Source organism: Ambystoma mexicanum, chromosome 12 (assembly GCF_040938575.1).
Source record: "Ambystoma mexicanum isolate Mex_15411 chromosome 12, UKY_AmexF1_1, whole genome shotgun sequence".
Lineage (NCBI taxonomy): Eukaryota > Metazoa > Chordata > Amphibia > Caudata > Ambystomatidae > Ambystoma > Ambystoma mexicanum.
Genome location: NC_090936.1, coordinates 1,083,481,238 through 1,083,490,145, shown reverse-complemented (window position 1 = coordinate 1,083,490,145; position 8,908 = coordinate 1,083,481,238). Strand labels below are relative to the sequence as shown.

General features: G+C 46.8%; 1 pseudogene; it reads left to right on the top strand.

Moving 5' to 3' along the window:
- The first annotated feature begins 4,980 nt into the window (after nt 1-4,980).
- On the top strand, nt 4,981-5,292 carry LOC138513097 (histone H4-like; annotated as a pseudogene).
- Nucleotides 5,293-8,908: the final 3,616 nt, after the last annotated feature.

Sequence of the window (8,908 nt, the reverse complement as noted above, 5' to 3'; positions counted from 1 at the left end):
ACACAGACTCCACGATTCTCAACAACATTTACAACACCGTCCAAGCATGGGTGGCAGACAATGGACTATGCCTCACCTCTGATAAGACCAAACTCCTCCTGGTAGGATCCCCCAACATGTTAAAAAATCTTGACTCTCAATTGAGCCATTTCACCATCGACTCCATCAAAGTTCCAGTTTCAGACTCAGTCAAGACCCTTGGAGTCTACCTGGACTCCAACCTATGCATGGATAGACAAGTCAATGGAATTGCCTCCTCTGCAGCCTATCATGCCAAACTAATTAACGCAGCCAGGCGCTTTCTCTCCAAAGAGAACTGCACCAACATAGCTAGAGCCATCACTGGCTCAAGGCTAGACTATTGCAACGTACTCTTCGTAGGGACTTCCACAAAAAACCTGGAAAGATTTCAAGTCATCCAGAACAATGCGCTACGTACAGCCCAAGGCATTTCCAAGAGAGAACACATCTCAGTGGCCAGGAAATCAGCTCACTGGCTCTCTATAAAGGAAAAGATCATATTCAAAACTATCACACTGACCCACAAGTGCATCCATCTCACCACACCTGACTACCTCTCACAAAGGATCCACCCAGCCACCTCCACAAGATCAACCAGATCACCTTATGACAACATGCGTTGCGTGCCCCTGGTAAAAAGAACCAGAGCAGGTGGCTCCAGCTTCCCCTACCTTCCACCCTCACACTGGAATGCCCTACCTCCTAGCCTCCAGAGTGAGGCCTCTCTCACTTCTTTCTGCAAGGCCATGAAAACCATTCTCTTTGCATAATGTGTAACCTTCAACCTTACTTTTACGTTGCACACCAATGTATCTATGTACTAACCTGCAAATGCTATCCCCAACTGTACCACCCCTGTAACTAAGTTCCCTGTAAGTAACAGCACCTCGATGCCCTTGGTCTGTTTGCGCGCTATATAAATGTAATAAATAAATAAACGAATACATAAATAAACAGTACTATTGCTATTAGTATCTTGAATATATTAGGTAACCAGGAGGGCACCTAAGTGAACAGCTAGTTAAACCAGTCATCATTTTCGATCTCATTCACTGCCTTCACCACTTTTGTGTGTAACTCTCTTAAGGTAGTTATGGCCTCTGCAGGGATCCCATTCTCCTGATCATGGGGAATCTGCATGCACAGCAAGAAGGCCCAATGTGTGCATGTATGCCCCACCTTCTAGGGCTGTAATTAAATGAAGGACATACCTGTTCTGGGGGTTCGTAAGCCTGATGGCTCTTAGTTCCTCCTTTATGGCATTAAAGCCCTTCACAGTTGCATTCATTGTTTGCAACAGCTCCCATCTGGTTATTTGCAACCATTTGGCCTTTGTAGATGCTTGCAAACTGGGAGCAAAGAAAGACAGAAAGAACATTGCTGTCCTACTAAACAATTTATGTTAATTAGGTATGCAATCATACGTGTCTACTGATTTAGTAAAAAAATAATTTTTGCTTCTGCTGTGTTTATGGGTAGGGACCTTTTGTTTATTGACTGTGCATCAATTCGGGGGAAACTCTGTACCTTCTAACACCAGGGAGCATAATCCTTGCACATTTGGAGGTAGTTTCATGTATGCCTTTGAACCACAGGCCCATAGTGACCCATTAATACAGGAGTGCCTATTTTCATGCCTGGTACATCAAAAAAAAATTGCACCCATCATTGTCACCAACCTTTAATAGGCCTGTAGTCCTAAAACACAATGTAGCATTCTTAATAGGTATTATAGGTAAGGTCCCCACTTCATCCTCTACCCAGGTTCGGAGTTTGGCTGTGTGTTTCCAATCTTCCTGGCATGTTTTATCTGCATTCCTTATTGTTGGTATGGATGTGGCCGCTACTGCTTCTGCTCTACATCCTACTACCCCGTCGAGCCTTCCTTCTGGGGATCTTACCGTTCCACTCATTTGTAAATGAGGTCTGTTAGAACAATGGAGTATTTTCTTCTTCTGAGCATCCCTTCCATTTAGTCTTTGATGTGGTACTATCTGGACCTCTCCTGCTTTTGAACCTGAGAGAGTATACTCTAGCCTCCTTCCTGGAGTTGGTGATTCCTCTGTCAAACATAGTCGAACATCATCATCATGTATTTCTCATTTACATAATTATCTACATATGCAAAGTCCACTGAATTCATATATTTTATAATGTCCCTCAAAGTATCCTCTGGTCAAGCACAGCATGAGGTGTAACAGGCAGTGTGCTTTGTGTTCTGGTACTTTCTGAGGTACATATACCCTAGGGGCCATCATGTCATATGGGATAAGTGAGCGCACAAAGCAGCTCTTACAGGATGTCTCCCTCCCACTCGGCTCATATGCTGGTACCATATGCTGTTTTATATGTGAACAGAATGAAGAATCAGCCATATAGGCATTCACATACACTTAAATCCTCTGACATGCTTCTTTTCATCCTTTTCATTTGTGTGTTCAATACAGGGAATTTCACTTGTCACATTGCCGGGGGTAATATTCTTATACACTGGCCTGGCTACACCATAAAGGACTACTTTGCTTACTGATATAAGAAAAATACAATAAAGGCTACAAAATGTTTAAAAGAAATGTGCAATGAGCATTACAGATTATGTGTCTACCTTTTGAAAATATCTAGGAGTATTTTTTCATCAAGGAGCTAAAAGAGAATATCTAACAGTATTGAAAAATCCTGTTGTTATTTCACCAAGGAAAAAGCATTTTTTGTCTCTGTAGGGGAGTAAACATTCACAGAAACAATTGTGTTCATATATATATATGGTTAAGTTGCACTAATAAAAACCTATACGTTCACTCACAAAAAACATTGTTAAAGGGATGTTATGGGTAAGTTGCACTACTATGAAGCTATGTAATTCACTGACAAAAAACGTTGGTAAAGGCACGATACGTTTCAGTTGCCCTAAGAAAAACCATTCAAATTCAGTGCAACAAGTACTTGAAAGGAGCATTATACTTACTTTGCACTAATAACAAGACATACAGCACCTTTTGAATTTTAGTATTGTAACTGTCAGTGTAGAAAACCACCTGGCCTAGTTATTTCACTAAACAGAAAGAAGTGGCCGCGATATGTGATGTCACCAGTGAGGTCATCAATGACATTTATGATGTCATCTTTGATGTCCTGGGTGTTAGTGTTAGCAGTGCACAATGGTGGCACGTGTTATGGTTGCTTAGGTTACCATAACTGGTGAATTTCTGGGTTTTTGTGGTTTTACTTGTAATCATAAGATGGATAGGTTGTTATTAGTGCAAACTAAGTATAATGCTCCTTTCAAGTACTTGTTGCACTGAATTTGATAGGTTTGTCTTAGGGCAACTGAAACATATCGTCCCTTTAACAATGTTTTTTGTCAGTGAATTAAATAACTTTGTAAACTTGAGGATTTTAAGTATGTAATTTAAAATTGTTTTTGAAAAAGTTGAGTTTACTCAACTAAATTCAAATTTAAAAAAAAACATAGCTTTGTAGTTGTGCAACTTACCCATAACGTCCTTTTAACAATGTTTTTTGTGAGTGAATTTCATAGGTTTTTACTAGTGCAACTTAAGCATAATGTTCCTACAGCAATGTTTTTCAGTTAATTGCATAGGTTTCTAGCAGGATACCCTTACTTTTTGAAGATGTACTGTACAACATACTGAACCTGTGGGCACCATCTTAATGGGCACAGCAGTCTCGGAGTATGCGTCTGGTCACGGAAAACGGATGGCATCCAACCTCCTCAGAAAGGCGGGGCTGTCTAACATAGTGGTACCATTCAGCAAACACACGGAACATATGCAAGCAGCAGCAGGACCACAAGAAGACCCGCATTATTCCCAGACATTTGCAGCTCGCCATCCGCAATGACGAGGGGCTCAACAAGCTGCTGGGCAAAATCACCTTTGCCCAGGGCGGTTGTCCTGCCCAACATCCAGACAGTCCTGCTGCCCAAGAAGACCGAGGGCCACAAAGCAGGGGGCAAAGCCAGCAAGTAACAGTCCAAGTTACACCCTCTTCAAAACAAAACCCAAAGCCTGTTTTTCTGAGCTGCTCACACACTCTGTCAAAGAGCTCAGCACCGTGGCAAGCAGCAGCACTTGTGCTGGCAAGGGCCCCTTTTAATTCTGAGCGAGCACCTTCAGTCTTTGCCCGACAAAACTAAGCCATGCTAAAGCTTGGCAAATGCAGGGCATTCTCCTTTGCCTCTCACAAAGCCTATTTCACTTGCCTCCCCAACAGTCGTACATGGCGTTTGCGGAAAGAATGATGCCCTGCAACCCTGATGCAGTAACACTTGGGTGAGCAGGCTAGGTCACCCCCAAGCATGCTGTAAGGAGTTCATGTCTGGATTTTGGGAGTCGGGTAATTCCTGCCACCTCCCCAGGCCCTCTGACCCCACACTACGCCAACCCGCCATTTTGTCTTTGCAGATAATCCCTTGTGGCAAGGGGAAGGGGCGGTGGGGGGGTTGGCGAGGGTTAGGCTCCAACAGAGTATGTGCGTGTGTCAGAGAAAAGAGAGGCTGCAGCACAAATTGCTCGTAACTCATGTAGAATGAACGCCATCCTCCCGACGCCGATGCAAAGTTCTGGGTGCATGGGCAAAGTAGGGCACGAATGCGAGGCACAGTAGGAATGGGTGAGCACACAAAGGAGTTCATTGGAGGAAGGGGAGGGGTGCGTGTGTGCACGCGTGCCCTCTCTCAGAAAGGCAGCGGCCTTTGTACACAAGAGCAAGCTCTTTCCTTTAGCAAGTCCTGAGAGAACAAAGGCCAGCCGGGGTAACAGCTGGAAAGCGCGGGCATTTTGAAATGCTGAGCTCCCGCTGACACGAGCCCTGCGCATTGGAGTGGACACCCGCTGTGCTGCCATGGTCCACCCTCTGTCCATATAAGCAGCTGATTCTTCTCTGCCGGCACACACAGTCTCAGTCAGCTCCCCTGTGACGAGAAGAAGTGCAGCCACCATGTGTCTATGAGGCAAAGGAGGGAAAGGTCTCGGCAAGGGAGGTGCCAAGAGGCACAGGAAAGTGCTCAGAGACAACATCCAGGACTTACCAAGCCTGCCAATCTGCTGCCTGGCCCACCGTGGTGGAGTCAAGCACATCTCCGGCCTCATCTACGAGAAGACCCGCGGTGCGCTCAAGGTCTTCCTGGAAAACGTGATCTGGGACGCTGTCACCTACACTGAGCATGCCAAGAGGAAGACGGTCACTGCCATGGATGTGGTGTGTGCCCTGAAGCACGATGGACGCACTCTTTATAGATTCGGGGGTTGAAGAACACCTACCTACCTACCTACCTACCTACCTACCTCAGCATCAGTGCGCAAGCCCAAAGGCTCTTTTAAGAGTCGACCACACCATCAATAACAGAGCTGCTCATTTGCACTCTGCTTTCTTGGAAAGCTGACAACAACCCCCACACCCCTCGCCCAGTGAAGTGGCCCTGTGCGGCAGTGCCATTCGAGAATCCTTTTTTAGCACGCAGAGCGTGCACCAGTGGCCCGAACGCCCAACAGCTCTGCTGTGTGCGCGCAACTATTTGCATTAATGGCGCCTTCTGTGAGAAGGGGGAAATGCATCAAAAGAAATCAGGTCCCTTTTAGCATTCCACTTAATGGCCCTTTGTTTCGGCTCAGACCGTGCCCACATGAGAACACATGCCCGTTTATATTATTGTATTGTTTGCTTGTTAGACACTTATACAATAAGAAAATACTGTTTCAAAGCGCCCACAGGGCAAGGGAGGGAGCAAGAGTAGTAAATACATTAAACACACAATACTTAAGAGCAGTGCGGGGGGAGTAAAACAGGACGAGCCTACTATACCTTATGAGTATTCATAACGTGCAAGTGCAGCAAGGAAGAGGAAGCAGGGGGTCAGTGCAGTGGAGTCTGAGCTCATGGGTGAGCCAGAGATGAAGTGCTAGGAATGTTGAGTGCTACAAGGCCTGGAGCCGTGAGGGGAGCGAGTGCGAGCGACCGGGGCATAGGGTGTAAGTGCAAGTGCAGATAGACAGGAGCTGGGCCGATTGGGTGCGGGAGGTCAGGGCCCCGAGGATGCATAAGGGCCCAGGACGCCCATCGCAGCAACTGTGGGATTAGCAGGGGAGAGAAGAAGCGAAGGTGGAGGTAAAGAGGAGAGTTTTAGCCTAAGTCGTATGGGCACCCAGGCTCTCCCTCATACCCCTATTTAGTGGCAAACTCTACATACCATTCTTTGTGGAATTATTTACAAACATAATAAACATGACGATTACAACAGATGTGCTTTTGGACACACTGTGTCCAAGGTGAGTAATGCCTCGTTTCCATGGCAAGTCTGTTCCTTTGCGTGCCTGCAAGCTGGTCTTTCTGCCTCTATTTTGCTGGTTCCTTTCTTTCAGTCCAATTGGCATCCTCTCCTTAGGCACGTGGCACCGCCTACGACTTTGCCAGGTACCAAATCTGCTACCCGGCGTTCCATGCTCTTTTTTTACCTCCTTTTTCTGGGTTGGTTGGGTGGGAAAATGAAAAACACAGCCCTACTCCTTCCTCTGAAAGCTTTACCCGAGTTGGGTGGGCTTTCTTTTTGTTGTGCCTCTCCCTTCCTATAGGCTCCTTATATCCCTCCTTCACCTTTGTTATTCCATTGGGGGCCGGGCCCTTCCCAGCCCCTGCTGTTTTCCGTCTCACCTTCCTGTGTTTTTTGGACATGTTGTCATGACGATTAACAGTGAAGGCACCTTGCAGCTGCCCTCCCACGGCGTGAGCCTCTTTTCTGCCCCCACCCTGTACCTAACCACCCATGCCCTCTACCGTGCCGTCCTTCGTGCCGGCCCGGGGCCTGTGGCCTAAAGAGTTTCCGGAATTTAGGAAGATCCTGCTCAAGGCGCAGAGGAAGCGAATGACCACCTGCCGTCTGTTTAGCAAAAGGCTTTACACACATAGAGTTAGAGCCAGAGGAGCGTAGTGGTCTAGAGGGAGAGTTTTTAGTGAATTTGTATTTACAAATGGGCATCCCCCCCTCTTCCCTTCTGGTAATCTGAATCATGTGGAATCTAAGAGCACCCCAATGCCCTCTTGTAACGACAGAAGGTACTGCGGCCTACGTGGAGTTGGCTGGGAAAGGCAGGATTATGCTGATAACTCCCAGAAGAACCCAGCTGCAGACCAGGCGGGCGGCACAACACTCGGGGGACAGACACACCACTCTAGCCATCCCCATGAGGCTCTGAGCAGGCCTCGAGAACTTCCGGGGTGCCCGGGACAGTGCACTGTTGCCGAAGAAGCCAGGGGTCAAAGCATACTCTGAGTAACAAGAGCCTTTCCCTTCGTATTTCCTTTCTTTTCTCGGTTTATCTCCGGTCCCCGCCTTCAGTACTCTTCCTCCTTCCTCCTTTCACTCCCTCGTTCCCGGCTTTCTGCTTCTCGTTTGTTTAATTTCTTTTCCGGTGTTGCTGGAGTTTACGTATCCCGGTGCTTCCTGTTTGCTGCCTTCTCCCATCTCTCGTCTGCTTTCCACGAACCCAGCTGCCATCAGGATACCAGCCGGTCCTAGGTTATTTTTGCCTATTCTGGCTTTTTTCCCCTTTTTGTCCCTCCTGGGATGGGGACACGGTCAGGACGTATTTACACGCTCTCACTGTGGCTTCCTCTTCTGGGAGACACGCTCAGCCTCGAAAAAAAGGAAAGGACTACACGGCACACCGAGCGCTCAGCCCAGTAGAGGAGGATTTCGACTCCAAAGGTGAGGAGGTTGAAGAGATAAAGAGGGGAACTGAAATTGTATTAGAAGCCAGTGCTGACACAGACAGGCGTGGTGGGGCGCACCTGCCAATTGAGCGGGATAGGCTGGGCCACATAGGATGGAAAGGATGGAGTGGATGGAAAGGATGGAACGGATGGAACAGATGGAAAAAGTGGATGGAATGGAAGGAAAGGATTGAGTGAATGGAGTAGATGGAAAGGACAGAGTGAATGGATTGGATATCTCTCTATATATCTCTGTATATCATATTTATGCTATGTACCTCTATCCCCATGTTATCTGTATCACATGTTTACCCTATCCATCCTGTCGCTTTATATATGTATGCCTCTATGTACGCCCCCTGTCCTACTCTCATGCTTGGTCGCAGGCGCTTTACTGATAACCACCATATCACACTACCATGCTTACTCTCTTCTATACACCATCATTCAACTAGAACACAGCTATACTATGACACATTCGGCCTAGCTGTTTTCCTACTAACATGACCCCACAAACACCTCATCATCCTAATAAAACACAGCTAGCTGAGCACATACCGGCTAGCTTAAGCATCTCCTCAGGCCTAACGCAACCAGAACTCAGTCTGGGTGTCCACCCTCCAGACTGAACACATCCAAATGATTTCCTCAGCACCACACCTACCGCTAAGAAGCAGCTATCAAGCAACAACCACACCAGCTGCACACATGTCCGGTGCGCCCACGCACCATACGACACTCTCTCTCTCTACTGACCTGAACTGCAGTTCCCGAAGGCATTCAACCTACCAGTGCTTTGAGGTCATACCAACATAACATAACATAACATGAATTGCAAGGTAAGATAGAGTAGGTCTTAGGCATAGTGACTACACCATAACGGAATGCACCAACAACAGAAAGGACATCCCCCTTCAACAATCTTACCTCACTGCTACTGTGCATGGGAACAGAGAACGAATGGCCAGAGTAAGGACGGGAAAGTAGTAAGACCAGAACATCACTGCAACGTAGCAAACACACTACATTTTGTCTGATAAATGTGCAGGTGGTGCAGTATATAATAGTACAGAAGCATAACATTTTTGTTTTGGTAGGTAGCAATTGGAAGCACCTTACAGTGGCTGGAAGAAAATGTCCCTAATGCTGCAAAGACTTA